Below are 16,735 nucleotides of genomic sequence, written 5' to 3' on the forward strand. Positions count from 1 at the left end.
AAAAAAAAGATAGAAGTCATAGTCCTTTGTGGCCTAATCTTGGAAGTAACACTCTATAACTTTTGCTATATTCTCTTAGTTAGAAGCAACTCTCTTGGTAACCCCCCCCCCCCCCCCCCCCCCCCCCGTCAAACACACAAACTACCCCACACAAGTCCTTACACCAGGGTGTGAATACCCAGAGGCCAGACCATCAGGAACAATTTCAGAAGCCTACCACAGGAAGGGAGTAGAGGTAGGCAACTAGGACTTATTGAGGTCCCAATATGTGTCAGGGCAGCCTCATAATGATCCCACTAAGTCTTCACAGTAGGCTTGAGAAGAGAGTGGCCTATTATTCTTAGCACAGAAGAGAAGCGAGGAAGGTATTTGAAGAGTGAAAGGCCAGTTGGGACACCCATATATGCGTTAGTCTGAGGAATGCAGGTATGAGTGCTGTGAGACACTGCAAGAGATTAGTCAAGTTTATAGCACAGCTGGCAACAGACATGCAGACAAACTGCAGATTCCCAAACCTTCATTTGAATGGGGAGGGCAGGGAATACTCTCCTGATGAATGAGTGGGGCTTAAAGCTGAGGTTGCCAGGGCAACCCCCCAGAGGCTGAGGTTGAGACTTGACTTATGAAGCAGTTAGTTGCATGACTGATGTTCCAGAGTTGTCCACAACGTTGGAAGAAAAAGTGAAAGACTCCCACAAGAGGAGCGCATCTGAGAAGTAGCCCATGTGCTTCCGGCAGAGGGGTAGTTGGTGCATCAGCCCCACAGAATGTCACTCTGAATGGAAGCCTCAGGCAGATGAGGTGGTTTCTGAGGTGATCAGTGAAAGTGAATGCTGTCACAATAGGATAAGCTTATGCACAGATGATGTCAAAGTAGAGACCATGCAGAATGTTTGGAATTTCTAGTTACCTTTCCTTAGCTTGTATGAGCTCTGGGAGTTGGGAGTGGGGGTTTCCCCTACTGTCCTAGGAGGTATCTGTCTTGATGTGACTCAGGGAAACAACTTATCCACTATAAGCCTTAGTTCCCATGTCTTTAATATGGTGATACTACCTACCTATAGTGTGTTATAGGAAATTACTGAGTTTATAATAGATGCCTAATAAAAGTTAGCTCTTTTCTCCAGAAAATTCTGTGTTTTTTTCTCTGTTTACCTTCTTTGTAAGACTGTTAGCTTCTGGAAGGCAAAGGCCTGGAGATGTGATATATATCACTGAGCCACCAAAAAAGAATGAAATCTTGCCATTTGCAAAGACGTGGATGGAACTAGAGGGTATCATGCTAAGCAAAAGTCAGTCAGAGAAAGATGATTTCACTCATATGTGGAATTTAAGAAACAAAACAGATGAACATAGGGGAAAGGAAGGAAAAATAAGATAAAAACAAAGAGAGAGAGAGAGAGAGAGAAACCATAAGAGACTCTTAACTATAGGAAACAAACTGAGGGTTGCTGTAAGGGAGGTGGGGGGGGGGTGATGTGGTAACTGGGTGATGGGTATTAAGGAGGGCACTTGGTGTAATGAGCCCTGGATGTTATATGCAATTGATGAAATATTAAATTACCTCTGAAACTAATAATATACTATATGTTAATTAAATTGACTTTAAATAACAAAGTAAAGAAAGAGTCATCTTTCATGTCAAATTCATTTCATCTTCAGGCTTGTCTTCCATTGAGGGGGTGAGTCATGGAGATCCAAGGCTCGTGGGCTACGCAGGAAATCTAGAATAGGCTTCTGGTTTCAAGATTCTGTCAATTAGGGACTCAGTCAAGCAGTGTGTGTTTATCGCCTCTTCCCCAGGATGCCTTGCTCTGCACTCAGAGAGGTTTACAAGCCAGACTGACACCAGGCAAGTCCCACGGAGGGTGGGATCCATGGTTGTTGTGTGCTTTCCAGCTTGTTGTCTCTGAAGCTATAAATATTTACCAAGTGAATGTGGAGGTGTCCGTCTCCAAAGAGTGTCTGGGGTGATGTGTATGTAGGGGGCGGTGCTGGGCAAGTGAGAGACCTAGGAGGCTGCCATGCACTGTTGATGCATTAAAGATTGAAGATAAGCAATTAGAGCCCCACCCAAGTCAGTGTCTCTGTAGCCCAGGGTGGGTGGCAGATTAATCTGTAAAACCTGCACATCTCAGCCCAGAAACCATAGGCAAATATCAGTGAAGCAAAATTGGCTTCCCAGCACTGCTGAGTTTATAAACTTTCTCAAATTCCCATATTTATCTCTTAAATGAAGCCAGCAACACCTCCATATGGCTGACAGCTTTGCCTGTGCGTATGTGGATAGGCTCAGTAAGGGAAACAGTAAAAGTCTGGAGAGGGCCAGATTTTTTTGTTGTTGTCATTTTATGGATTTAATGGAGTAATTGGTTGTTAAAATGAAATGGCTTCACTCTTGGTTGCAGTGAAGGCTCTAAGATCCTGGCCCCTTCCTAATTAAGATCACTTCTGAGTGCTTGCAAAAGGGTGACCCCTCACTTGCCTAAGGACAGAAAAGAGTTGAAGTTGAGGTGGCCAGGAGAAAGACACACTGGAGACCTCTCCCACTGGCCCCCTTCCCTAAGTAGAAAGCTTCCTTCTCTGTGTTCCCACAGCTTAGGTAAAATGTCAGTCTCCTTTGTTAAGCTGAAAGTTTTGGAAGGCAAGGATTTTGTATGTCTCATTTCTATGTCTCTTGCACTTACACAAAGCCTGATAGGTAATAGCTGTGCCCACAAATTTTTTGATACTTCTCTCTTCAGAAGGTGGAGCCTAATTCCCTTCCTTTTGATTGTGGACTAGACTGATGTGCTCCTAATGAACAGAATGTGGCAAAGTGATGTGTGACTTTTGAGACTAGGTCATAAAAGATGTGGCTCAAGTGCTTTTGGATCCCTGGCTCCCAAGGAAGCCAACTGCCATGTCATGATGACGCTCAAGCAGCCCTAAGGAGAGGTCCACATGGCAAGCATCTGAGGCCTCCTGCCAACGACCAGCACTAACTTGCCAGGTGTTTCCTTCTCCCAGGAGGGAGACTCCCATCTGACCTGGGAGGACATTCAAGGACCTTGCCTCCCTAGTCCATTAAAGTGGTTAACAACCACAACCTGTTGACTTAATCTTCTTTATTTCCTGTGAATTGAGGCATGGTGGACAGAAGGTACTGAGAGAAGACAGGATAGAAGTGAGGCTGGAAGGTCTGTCTTCACTGAGGGTTTCTGGTTGGCTTTGGCTAAGCCTGACTGATTCTGCCGAGAAAGGCAAGGAAGGGAACCTGCAGTTCAGGGCCCCCTCACCTCTTCTCATTGGAGAGAACCTTGTGGTCCTGATAAACCCCGAGATTCCAGCACAGCTCTTGCCAGAGGAGGGAGAGCCACTCAAGAAAGGATCTTCCAGGTCTCTCCGTCTACCCTGGTGCCCTATGTGCTAGTGAGTGGTCTGGAAAGACTGCTCTGTAGAGCCGAGAGAGAAAGGCTCTTACCCAGCAGTAATACAAGAGCATTAAGCCAGCTCTCCAAGTGATGCCTCCAGCAGGGAGGCCTGTTTCTCAACTTCTTGAGGCAATTGGGGATAAGTAAACCGCTCATTTCAAGCAAACTAGCTGAGGGTGAAAATTGACTTCTCCAAGAAGGTAGAGCCTTGGCAATGCTTGGTGTGTTTTCCTCAAGCTGGGATCCTATACCTTTCTTTTCTTTTTTTAAAACTTACACAATTAATATATTTCATTATAAAATAAAGTTCAAACTATTTCAGTTTTATGGAGTAAACAAGAGAGTGTTCTTTATAATCCATCCCCTCCCTCATCCCATTTCCTCCCCACAGGTAATTACTGCTAATACTTGGGCATGGAGCCTGCCAGACATCATGTGGGTGTCACACATTATACATTGCCCTGAAACTTGTTTATTTTTCCATTTGATGATAAATCACCAACATTTTTGATCATGATATTATGTGCAGATCAAACTTGCTGTCTTTTCTAATAACTGTCTAATCCTCTGTAGTGAGAGGAAGAATACAAGTATGCTAAGAATAACCACTTTGCACTACTTTTCCATGGAGTAGGGAGCAAGAGTGTTGACAGGACACCCAGTGGAGTTGTGGAGAGCTGAATAATGATAGCAGGGGAGGCACTTGTAGCCTGTGGCCACCTCAGGTAGAGAGATGAGAAGGAGAGAGAGAGGGCGGGGAAGAGGTGTTGACCAGATGGAATATAAGGGCCTGTAAAGTGACCCCTCTGTGCAACCCTCACATCTTTAGCACATTTACTAAGTTCATGAACTTAGATGTTCCTCATCTCTTGAATGTTTCATTAGCAACAATGTTGCAAGGATGCTATTTCTGGATCAAAGTGTGGGAATTTCTCTATGGCTTTTATGATATCATTAAATTTTTATCTCAAAGGGCTGTAAGGAACCATGCTGCTACTTATAATGTTTCCTTGTATCTCTGGTAGGGTGAAAGGATCCCCAGCTTAGGATGCATACTTCTAGAATCTGTCATTTGAGATACTCTTCACAAAGTCTGACAGATCAACGCATAAATATGGATGCCTGTGATGTGCCAGTCCCTGTGCTGCCCTGTGATGCCAAGGAGGCTGAACTGGCTCAGGTATCCAGCTTGGCTCCCAGCTCCACACTGCTGACAAGCGTGAGGGTCAGGGCATGTGTACAAAGCATGGCCACAAACACTAGGGAATCCACAGGCCAGAAGTAGCAAATGTGTGGCATCTGTGCTCCACTCCTTCGTCCAATGATTGATTGTGGATCTTTCTTGGTGATTCCAGGTGCTTCTTCAGAATTCTTCTCAACACAGTGCTCTTCCAGGCAGTTATTAATCAATCAGATGGATTGAATAGGACATATTTTCCCTCTCTTCTATAAGTTCAATCTAAAATGGGATTTAATTTTTTTTCAAAATGTGTATTAGATTAGAATATACAACCAGTGACATTTAAAATGCTTATCCAAAATAAAAAATAAAAATAAAAGAAATAAATAAAATGCTTATTCATATTCCACCAAAGGTAAATGTGTGTACTTGAGAAAATCTTGGATTGGTGTAAAGATGGGTGAGCAGAGGGGAAGCAAGTCCCCAGCCACCAACTTCCTGAAGGCTGGCCTTGGTCCCATCTGGTGAGCCCATAAGCTCATATCTGAGGTCCCAGACACTTGGATGAGCAATGGTGGCTGGTTGGTAGTTGCTAAGAAACACTCAGGAAGTGGCTGGGGCACATCTGCTGGGCCTGGGGTACACTATCTGGTAAGAAGTCAGGGCCTGGAATCAAAAGAGGAAAGAGGAAGGTATGTTCTGTTCAGAGCTGTTAAAGGCCTTTCATGATCCTTGGACTTGAATTAGAAATAATAGGGGCAGAGGAAACCCAAATGAAAGCCAGAATGGCTCTAAGTCTACAGCTGGGTGAACCACCTTGCACAAGATGTTTCCCATTAGCTTCATTTGCATGAGGGCAGTTATTTTTCTTGTGATTGGGCAAGAAGCCTCTTCTCTACCTTAATCCCATCAAAGTCAGACCTATGGGAATCAGCTTCAGAGACCAGTTACTTCTGACTCAGGCAACATCTTCCCCGAGGGGCTCCTATGGCCATTCCCTAGCCCACTTTCTGACCAGCCCTGGTGTCCCTTTGAGCTTGAATTGAAGCCTTCTTGGTTTTAGATCTTGCATTTCTGCCCCTATTCTGTGCCTGTTCCTCTCCAGGCTCAATTTCACGTAACTGCCCATCTGTTTCCTATCTACCATGGGTTCTTATGGGCTTCTCTTAGTGCCCGGAGCCACTCACTCTGTAGAACTGTAAAGGAGCCTGTCAGATTCATGAATATTGGCCTCACCCTCCCACCTCCTTCTGCCAGCTAGGCCTCAGCTGTCAGCCCTTACGGGCCTGTTGGCTATCCTGGCTCCTGGGTGACCATCGGGGATTTGCCAACTGTTGTCTATCCTGAGTGGCATGGCAGGAAGCCTATTGTGTTGACAATAGTGAATTGAACATGTCCACACAGACAGTAAAATAACCAGGCATAGTTCACACAAGCCCGGGACACACGATAGTATAATTCATAAGGATATCCCTCCGTCTGAGACAGTGGTAGATGGTGTAAAAAAGAATAAGAATTTCATAGGCAGCAGAGGTCAAATCTTGGCTCTGCAACTTAATAGTCTGGGCAAGCTTTTTAATGTTTCATAGCCTTAGAGTCCTCATTTGGAAAATGAAGATAAATAAAAGTACCTAACCTATTGGGTTGTTTTAAGAATTAAGTGAAATTAGTGATCATGACTTAGAGTGAGAATTTTTAAATGGCAAGTGTATTAGTTTATTAGAGCTGCCATAATAAAGTATCACAAAGTGAATGGCTCAAACAACAGAAATATTTTGCCTCACAGCTCTGGAGGCTAGAAGTTCAAAATCAAGATGGCTGTGGGGTTGATTCTTTCTGCAGTCTGTGGAAATGTCCAGCCCTTTTTCTTTGGCTTGGAAATGGCCATGTTTTCCCTACGTTTCTTTACATGGTTCTCTCCCTGCATATGTGTCTCTGTATCCAAATTTCCTCTCTTTCATCTTTTTTTTTTTTTTTTAATAAGGATACAAGTCATTGGATTAGGGCCCACCCTAGTGACCTCATCTTAACTAATTACATCTACAACAACCCTATTTCCAAATATGGTCACATTCTGTAGTACTTGGGTGTTAGGACTTTAACGTGAATTTTGGTGCGGTATAATTCAACCCATAATAGTAAGCTATCATTATTTGTCAGGGGGGTCTTATAAAGCTCTGATTATTGATGGGATTTTAATGGAATTAAATGGTGACCATTCAGACTTATGCAGTGAACCTCATTCTACTTGAAATACTGTTGTATCAGTCACTAGTAGTGGTAGGTCTATGGGTGACCTTATAAGCCTCCAAGTTCATGTGTAGGAGCTAATTGTGAAAAGATTTTTGTTTTTCCTTTTCCCTAACCAGTGGTAGCAGTGGTTATGAGGTAGTGATGGTGGTGGTGATAAACTCCCAAGTGTCAGACAGAGTATACTTGAGCCTGGTGTCCATGTTGGATCCCTAGGACTGAGAGCCAGGGCCAGATCCTGACTCTGTTCAATTCCTCTTGTCATATCTCCAACCCAAGTCAATATGAAGGAGTTTCATGCTTCACAGCAAATTCCAAGATCACTGGGAATTTAATCCCTATGGAATGGAGGAGAGGGTGGCCTACTACCCTCTCTGTTCTGTAGAAAAGATGGGCTTCTATGGAGGCAAGGTGTTGTTTTTTTTTGTTTTTTTTTTTAAGATTTTATTCATTTTTTCATGAGAGACAGAGAGAGAGAGAGAGAGAGGCAGAGATGTAGGCAGAGGGAGAAGCAGGCTCCATGCAGGGAGCCCAATGTGGGACTCGATCCAGGGATCAACCGCTGAGCCACCCAGGCCTCCCTGAAGGCAAGATTATAAGCAGTACCCAGTAGCTGACAACTGGGCTTTTTATGCCACACCAATGGAAGTAGGAAAGCTGAAAACAGAGGGATGTTGAGGTATATGTAGAGTGGGATGGAAGATCTTTCATGACCTCCATAACCTCTCCACACCCAAATCCACAAAGCTATTCACTGGAGCCCAGTGTCATCGCTGATTCTCACTTCCCCTCCTCCAAGGGAAGCCGTATTCAGGAAGTCTCTGCCCTGAGAGTGGGGAGCTTGAGTGTCTGGGATGCCCACTTCTGGCATTAATGTTTCAGTCTCTCAGCACCCGAGTGACCTGTAGTTTGGACAGTTGTCATGTTTGCTTCCCACCAGGTCAAGGCTATGCCTCTAAACATTGTGGTAGGATTTGTGTGGCTAGAGACAGTAGTGAGCCCTTGGTGTGTGGCCAAGCCTGGGGGCACTGCAGCTTTCCCTTAGTATCATTCTTGAGGGCAGGCTGGCTTTGAGTAGGACATAGGGACAGGTCACACTTTTTTCTCTTTTCTATTAATTATCCTAGAATTTCCTTTCTAATTTGATCTTTTAGCTCAGCTCAGTTTTTTTTTTTAAGTGTGTGATTGTGTTTTTTTTTTTAATTTTTATTTATTTATGATAGTCACACAGAGAGAGAGAGAGAGAGAGGCAGAGACACAGGCAGAGGGAGACGCAGGCTCCACGCACCGGGAGCCCACGTGGGACTCAATCCTGGGTCTCCAGGATCGCGCCCTGGGCCAAAGGCAGGCGCTAAACCACTGCGCCACCCAGGGATCCCAGCTCAGCTTAGTTTTAGCAAATATTTATTGAATATACACACCATGTTAGCAATTTAATACACGATACAACCCTCTAGGAATTTACATTCAAATAAAAGTTTAAAAAGACAAGGAAAGGGGTACCTGGGTGGCTCAGTCAGTTAGGTGTCCAACTCTTGGTTTCAGCTCAAGTCATGATCTCATGGGTGTGAGATTGAGCCCTGTGTTGGGCTCCATGCTCGGCAGGGAGTTTGCGTGAAGATTCTCTCCCTCTGCTCCTTCCCTCACTCTCTCTCTCCCTCTAAAATTAATAAATAAATCTTTAAAAAAAGGACAAGGAAAAATTCACTGAAACATAGGCAGAGAGAGAGAGACAGGGGTGATTTTCTAGATGATGACAAGTGTTAAGAGGCAGAGAGAAATGAGAATTTACTTCCAACTAGAAAGACTTCATGGTGGAGGTGGTACTTGTCTTGAGCTTTGAGGAATGGCTAGAATTTCAATGGGTGCAGAGAGGGAGGAGGGCTTCAGAGTGGAAAGAATAGATTGAGAAAACATAGGAAGTTCAGAACATGTAGAGTATTATGGGAGAACAAGTGTTTAGGTGTGACTTGAGCATGGGGTAGAGGGTTTATGTGGAAATAGAATAGGAAATGAAACTAGAAAGTTGTGCTTAGATTGTATAGAATTCTAGATGTCCCACTAAAGGACTTAACTTTTATTCTGTAAGTGATGAGGATGACGTTGAAGATGTTCAGACCAAGTCAACAACCTGATCCAAATTGTGTCTTAAGAAGACTGATCAAGTAGCTTTCTAGTTATGGATTCGTGTGGTAGAGGTTGAACGTGGGAGGGGAGGGCAAACTGGAGGCTGCTGCAATGGTCCAGATAGAGATGTTGGGGTGGGTTTCATAGGTTAGGAGTCAGAGTGTGTGAATGGTTACTTAGACCAAGATGAGCAAGAGAGGCTGGGGACCAGGACTGCCCCTCCTACCCCAGGCTGGACAGGCACAGAGGATTCTGAATGGCACATGTGGTGACCAAGGAGTAAGCAGCAATTATCTCCTGTCCTTCAATAGCATGGGTCTAAAATAAGTTGGTGGTGAGCATGAGGACAGGAAAGCCCAAGTCCACAACAGCTGGAATGGTGCCCTGAAGCCAAGAGTTCGTTATGGATCCTGCCGTGTTGTGCATTTTGACTGTACACTTTCTCCATTCTAGTCCATACTCAGGACTCTTGCTTGGGTCAGATAGGCAAGTATCTGGGCAAGCTTGTTTTCTATCTTATTCAGGTACTAGAGTCCAAGAATTGCAAATTCCACCCTCTGGCCTGATCCCTGTACCAGAGCTTCTTCCTCAAAGCCTCTCATGTTTTCCAAGACCCAAGCTTCGGTTGTAAGAAAGATATGAAAATACTGGTCCTGTGTCCTTGCGGGTCTTCTGAAATCCCTAGAGATGCTTCTTGAATCTCTTCTAACTCACTTTTCCATTGTTCTTTCCATGAGAATGGAGAGTGGGGGGCAGGTTTGGACAACCTCAGCAAACCCCCTATTATATTCCAGATGCACGTTCAGGCACATGCACGGCCCAGGCCCAGACAGAGCAAGAGACCACCACCACCTCTTCTCCCAGAGCCCATGGCAGTTGGGCCCATAGTCTCCCATGCTTACTAGTTAAGTCATTGCTGGTTCTGCAGGAATGGCTCTATACTTATTTAGTAGCTTTGGCTACTCCACTTTACAGGAATACCCCACTCCTCAAATGCTGGACGTTGGATCAGGTTTTACTTTTTTTCTTCTTCTTTTGCACACCATCTGGAATTTTTGCACCTCTACCGACAAACTGCAATATAGAGAGGTCTTGATTAAGCCTTTGGCCTTCTCCTCAAACAGGCTTTCCTAGGTCTCTGTAACTCAGTTGTCAGCAGGAGCCTCCTTAGTATTTGAACTCTGGAAAAGATTGCTTTCAATCCTCGATTCTACAGTCCAGGGAAGTCCAAAGTAAATCTGCCATGAACTCTTCTGGTGCTTCTGCTTCTGGGCTCTTGCAACTCTGTAAGCCATCCCGATTCAACCTGCAGACACAATTCAGCCCTTCATTGCTGTCCACAAAAGATCCACTCAGTGAATATTTGTGAACCTAGCAGAGGGAGAGGGGGAATATCACACATCCCAAAGCTTTCTTGTTGGCTTCTTTCTCTTAGTTCCATCATGTTTTCCTCCAGAGTATCTAAAAATCTCCTTTCTCCTTTACTGTGCAGAGCTGTCCTCCATCTTACTCTTCTCTGCCAGTTAACACTCAGATTGTTGATGCTCTGCATTCTACCCTGACAATTTTCCATTTGTTTTTCCCAAAAAAGCAGTTCTCACCCTTGAAGGAATTCTAGTGGAATTCTAGTGCCAACTCTTACAATAATAAAAATTTTTCTGTCTGATTTCACACGTATCAATTTCAATGTATCACACTGAGAACTGGGGTTTTAAAAGTTCCCTCTTGCCATTAGGATACTCTTGGTGCAATTTAATAGGAACTTAATTCAAAGTGTCCTAACTGATAAAGACTATTATTATCTCACAAAATTAGAAACCCAGAGATAGGTTGGCTCCAAGCTTTAGGATTCAGCTCTGCCTCTTGATTCTGTCCCAAACTTGGCCTTAGACTGGTAGCAAGATGGCTGCTGCAGTTCCAGGCATCATAGCCAGACCCCACAAGGTGCAGAACAAGAAAGAGTGGTTCTTTTACCACTTTTCTTCCTTTATAGGGAGGACAACTTGTCCAGAAGCCCCTCAGCAGAAGCTGCCTTCTCATCTCATTGGCTTGATTTGGTCACATACCTAAACCCACAGCTGGAAAGGGGAATGGGATCTGTGATGGTTCAAATTAAGCAGAATCACCCCCTGATGATGTGGAGCATCTACTGAAGCATGAAGCTGCATGGAGGATGATAAATGCCCAAGCAAAAGTGAGGTGCCTCCTGCACAGATAGAACACTCCTGTGCCTCTGCTTCCAGGCCCAGAATCATGGCTGGCTGCTGTCTCCTCCCCTAGCTTCAGTCTGCTCCTATAGCTGGTAGCTGGAGAGAGCACCCAGTAAAACTGAACCTCTCCACCTTAAAACTCTTCTCCCACTTCTGCACAAAGGACAAACCATCATCTTTTTGCATTTAATATTCCTATGTTTTGAGGAATTATTCTCATCTTTGTTTCCCTGTTTAGAACATACGAACAATGTTTTGCAAGTATTTGAACCATCTATTTTTTGAGAGAAGTTATAGGCATTTGGGAGATTCCAAAACTTTCATTTTACTTTTAGAATTGATTGAGGGTTTTTTGGGTGGGTTTTTTTGTTTTGTTTTGTTTTTGCCTTTCTCTACTTAGAGCAGTGGTTCTCAAACTGCAGTGGGAATTTCTTAGAAAGCTCATTAGAAAAGATCGAAGTCTGCGTTCTACTACCTCCAATCTGAAGCAGAATCATGGAGCTGATATTTAAAACAAGCACAGTAGGTGATCACATGTTGAGATTCACTACTTTAGGAGAAGGCATTCAGATCTGAGCCTGCCTTGACAAGTTAATTGGAGGGGAGCACCATTTCAATATCATGTAATTCTATTTTTATTTATAGAAAGGATTTTTTTATGTTTTCAATATATTAAAAAGCAACAGAGTACAAATGCTGTAGTTAATACTAAAAAGGATCCGAATTTTTCAAGGAATGATTTTTTTTTATAAACAAGTTCTACAACAAAAGGAAAACTGCATCTTGATACACAAAGGTTCTGTTAAACAAGATTTAAAAATTTTTAAGTCAGAAAATGTTTAAGACTAAATTCTTTCAAATGTTCAAACCAAAAAACCACCTGTACAAGCTTCATAATAAAATGTATCCTTGTACACATGTCCTGGGCACTTTGATAATGTTAAAATTTTTAAAATGTGAGTGATAGAGGCAGCACGTAAAGGCTTCATGAACCTTTTTCTTTTTCCTCAAAAAAGCATACTTTCAGTAAAACATTTTACCATTTTTATCCGACTATGCATTTACATTTGTGTTCTTCCTGAAAAGGGGGATTTATATTAACACTGTATTTTTAATGTAAAAAATACATTTAGAAATATTTAACTTCCTGAGAGACTTAGAGTTATACATCAAAATGATTTAATGAGCAAATTCTAAAATTTTAGAATGAGATAGCATATATAAATTTACAATTTTATGTTCACTAAGAGTAAAACTCAAAAGACCATGTCACAGAACTTACACTAAAAATTCTCTAAGAAGTCCTGTATGATTTATCCCCAAACTTTACCAATAAGCTTTCTAAGTAAACTGTATCACTGAAATTACATTTTCTCATTAACAAAATACTGATAGTCATTTCAGACTACCAAACTCGAATGTTTTTTTTTTTTTTTTTTTTTTATTTTTAATTTATTTTTTAAAGATTTCTTTTTTTTTTTTTTTTAAAGATTTTTTTTATTAATGATAGTCACAGAGAGAGAGAGAGAGAGAGAGAGAGAGGCAGAGACACAGGCAGAGGGAGAAGCAGGCTCCATGCACCGGGAGCCTGACGTGGGATTCGATCCCGGGTCTCCAGGATCGCGCCCTGGGCCAAAGGCAGGCTCCAAACCGCTGCGCCACCCAGGGATCCCCGAATGTTTTCTATTATACACGCCAAAATTTGATTCACTAACAAGAAACTTTTTGCAATACAAAAAGATAAAAAAAAAGATAACAGATAATTAAAATATTTGCTTTATAATACAACTCATATAATACATCCCTTCCTCAAGTGTCTAAAATGATTAGGAATTGTGGCACTTTCTTTTGCATAAAACCCTTTCTTCTTCATAAAACCCTGAGGTGAAAGGTTATTAATGTAATAAAATTGGAACCACAACTCTTATTTATGTATTAGACTAGCGATAGGTTTTAAAATTTTGATAAAGTGGCAACTTGTAAAGCTGCTCTGCACAGTTTAACAAAACATTTCCAGGCCAACTGAGCCAAAAGAGCCTAGAATGACTCTATAACAACATCGTCCTTTTAATACTTGTTAGTGTCGAGATGAACACCATTTTCCATCTCGGTTACTGTCTCTTCTGTTATCATAGTCATGGCTCCAGCCTTCGGGATTTCTATCTTCATAGAAGTAGTCATCTCTGCTTCCTCTGTAATGATGGTCAGACCCATGATCACTGTAACGCTGTTCTCGGCTATAATGTCTATCTGGTATATAGGGATGAGAATTCTGTCTGCCTTTACGGTGTGATGATGGTGTATCTTGGCACCACTGGGAGCTTGAAGACTGGTTAAAACTGTGACTATGTGATGGGGAAAATCCTGATGGATCCAGGTGTGGAGAACCAAATTTCCCACCATAGGACATCTGTCTCAAAACACTGTTCATCACTGCTTGTCTCTGAAAATTTTCTGGAGAAGAGAAAGATCTCTGAATTATCTGTGCTGATGGAGTCATAGTATCCACAGTCCTTTCATACCTGCTAGGAGATGTAGAGGTAGGGCTTGAGTTTCCAAGATGATGCTGGGGATACAACAAATTGACATCCCGTGAGGCATGGCTACTTCCTGATCTAAACTGAATTTTGATGGGCCTCCCAAAAAGTTTGATTCCATTAAGTAGGTTCATCGCATAAGGAACAGACACTTTGTGCTTGAAATTCACAAATGCAAACTGCTTTGGTTTACCATTTGGGATTTTCACTTTTACTATAGGCCCAGCCTGGTGGAAAAGCTCGAAGAGGAACTCCTCTGTCACCTTCGTCTCCAGGTTGCCCACAAAGAGCGTGCGGTCCTCCTGCACCGCCGCCCCCATGTCAGCGTCGCCCCCCGCATGAGGCCGAAGGGTCTAGAAAGGATTTTGTTGAATGAAAACCAAATGTGATATGAATTATAGGTTGTCAGGAGACTTTTCCTTTAAGTACATTCACAAATCAGAAAAGAAACTCTCTCTTGTAAAAGTGTCTTCCTGGCAGCCAGGCTGGCTCAGCGGTTTAGCGCCTCCTTCAGCCCAGGGCCTGATCCTGGAGACCTGGGATTGAGTCCCACGTCGGGCTCCCTGCATGGAGCCTGCTTCTCCCTCTGCCTGTGTCTCTGCCTCTCTCTCTCTCTCTCTCTGTCTCTCATGAGTAAATAAATAAAATCTTTAATAAAATAATAATACAAGTGTCTTCCTAGTTTTTGGTTCAAAGCATATGGCCATCCTTCTAAGACTAAACATTAGGATGCCATTTGTTCAGGTAAAATGATGATTGCTGGCTCCCAATGCCAAGTGTGGAGCTGCTTAAGACAGTCTGGGCCTGGCTCCTGGAATATTTTCAGTGTTTAAAAACTCCTGAATTTTATTCTTCACTGATTGGGTTTGCTTCTTCTAGAAATGGAGACCTCTCGTTGTGAATCAGGACAAGTTAGTCTTGTTTTGAGCACTTGTTGCAGGATCTCTCACTCCTTACCTAGCAGAGCTGGAAGTTCCCAATGAGAGATGAACTTGAGGCAGGGTGGTAACCATTTTTGGCAGATGAGGAAGGGGCATGAAATCCAGGACACTCCAGAGCAACCTTGTCTTTTATAGCTGGACCTGAGCAGGTTTATGTTTCGGTGTCCATCGAAAGATGAATGGATAAAGAAGATGTGGTTTATGTATACAATGGAATATTCCTCAGCCATTAGAGACGACAAATACCCACCATTTGCTTCAACGTGGATGGAACTGGAGGGTATTATGCTGAGTGAAGTAAGTCAATCGGAGAAGGACAAACATTATATGGTCTCATTCATTTGGGGAATATAAATAATAGTGAAAGGGAATATAAGGGAAGGGAGAAGATATGTGTGGGAAATATCAGAAAGGGAGACAGAACGTAAAGATTCCTAACTCTGGGAAACGAACTAGGAGTGGTAGAAGGGGAGGAGGGTGGGGGGTGGGAGTGAATGGGTGACGGGCACTGGGGGTTATTCTGTATGTTGGTAAATTGAACACCAATAAAAAATGAATTTTAAAAAAAGGATACTTCACCTTTCAAAGTCTTAGTTTCTGTAATAAGAGGGGTAATACTACTACCTACTTTAAAATTCTTGTGTAGATTAAAGTAATTCATTTGAAGGGCTTATAGTGGCTGTCTGGCACAGCTACCATTGATTGACTGCATACTGTTTTTTATTTTTTATTTTTTTATTTTTATAAGTTTATTTTTTATTGGTGTTCAATTTGCCAAGATACAGAATAACACCCAGTGCTCATCCCATCAAGTGCCCACCTCAGTGCCCATCACCCAGTCACCCCCACCCCCCGCCCACCTCCCCTTCCACCACCCCTAGTTCGTTTCCCAGAGTTAGGAGTCTTCCATGTTCTGTCTCACCTTCTGATATTTCCCACTCATTTTTTCTCCTTTCCCCTTTATTCCCTTTCACTATTTTTTATATTCCCCAAATGAATGAAACCATATAATGTTTGTCCTTCTTTAATTGACTTATTTCACTCAGCATAATACCCTCCAGTTCCATCCACGTCGAAGCAAATGGTGGGTATTTGTCATTTCTAATGGCTGAGTAATATTCCATTGTATACATAGACCACATCTTCTTTATGTTTTTGTTTTTGTTTTTGTTTTTTTGCATACTGTTATGACCATGGTCTACCTTCTTGATTTGGTTCATAATTGGTATGAACTGCCTCCACAACTTGGAGTACAACTACAATCATCTCCCTTAAATTTTCCAAGCACCCACATACCTTTTAGTAGGATGTCCCAATATTTTCTACAGGAGATATCTATTCCCTTGAATTTTCTAATAACCTTAGTGGCTCATTCAGTCCAAAGGGACAGTCCTACAGCCAAATGCTAGCCAGGGAAAGAACTCTAGAATCTCACTGGTCCAATGATGATGTTGTTGCCACTGTTTCTGTTATATCATATGGTGTCATAGTTGAAAACAGGTCCCATGTAGTTGTGGATCATTGCTAATGATAATGCCCTCAATGACCTAGCACTCTTTGTAGTAGATTGTCCCTACTGGGCCCTTCTCACAAATGGATTGTATTTCTCACTCTACTGCTGTCTGTCTTGGCCTTATGACTTGCTTTGGCCAATGAGGTGGAAGTCACATGTGCATCTTCTAATCAGAAGTTTTAAAAGCCATCACAATCTGCCTTTTCCTCTGCCTCACAAATGTCACTGTCCCATGTAGGAATTACTCCCTCAATCTGATGCTTGGAGTAAAGAGTTTGTGAAAAAGAGCTATAGCCAAACCACAGCCAGCATGTAACATGACTAAGATTATTTACTACTGTATGCTACTGAGATTTTGGTGTGGTTTGTTACTATAGCATAATCTTTTTTTTTTTTTTAAGATTTATTTATTCATGAGAGACAGAGAGAGAGTCAGAGACACAGGTAGAGGGAGAAGCAGGCTCCCTGCAGAGAGCCCAATGCAGGACTTGATCCAGGAATCCGGGATCACACTCTGAGCCCAAAGCAGACACTCAACCACTGAACCACCCAGGCGTCCCTACC

At 42.6% G+C, this 16,735-nt stretch overlaps 1 long non-coding RNA gene and 1 pseudogene across 1 annotated transcript; both read right to left on the bottom strand.

The window, feature by feature from the left end:
• Window positions 1-3,792: 3,792 nt before the first annotated feature.
• Window positions 3,793-16,094, bottom strand: LOC144295267 (uncharacterized). Its single transcript, XR_013362599.1, has 3 exons — window positions 15,951-16,094; window positions 8,347-8,503; window positions 3,793-4,872 (listed from the first exon to the last, which is right to left on the bottom strand). It is a non-coding gene; the product is annotated as an uncharacterized LOC144295267 (long non-coding RNA).
• Window positions 13,258-14,052, bottom strand: LOC144295266 (RNA-binding protein 7 pseudogene; annotated as a pseudogene).
• Window positions 16,095-16,735: the final 641 nt, after the last annotated feature.

Source organism: Canis aureus, chromosome 23, assembly GCF_053574225.1.
Source record: "Canis aureus isolate CA01 chromosome 23, VMU_Caureus_v.1.0, whole genome shotgun sequence".
Classification (NCBI taxonomy): Eukaryota; Metazoa; Chordata; class Mammalia; order Carnivora; family Canidae; genus Canis; species Canis aureus.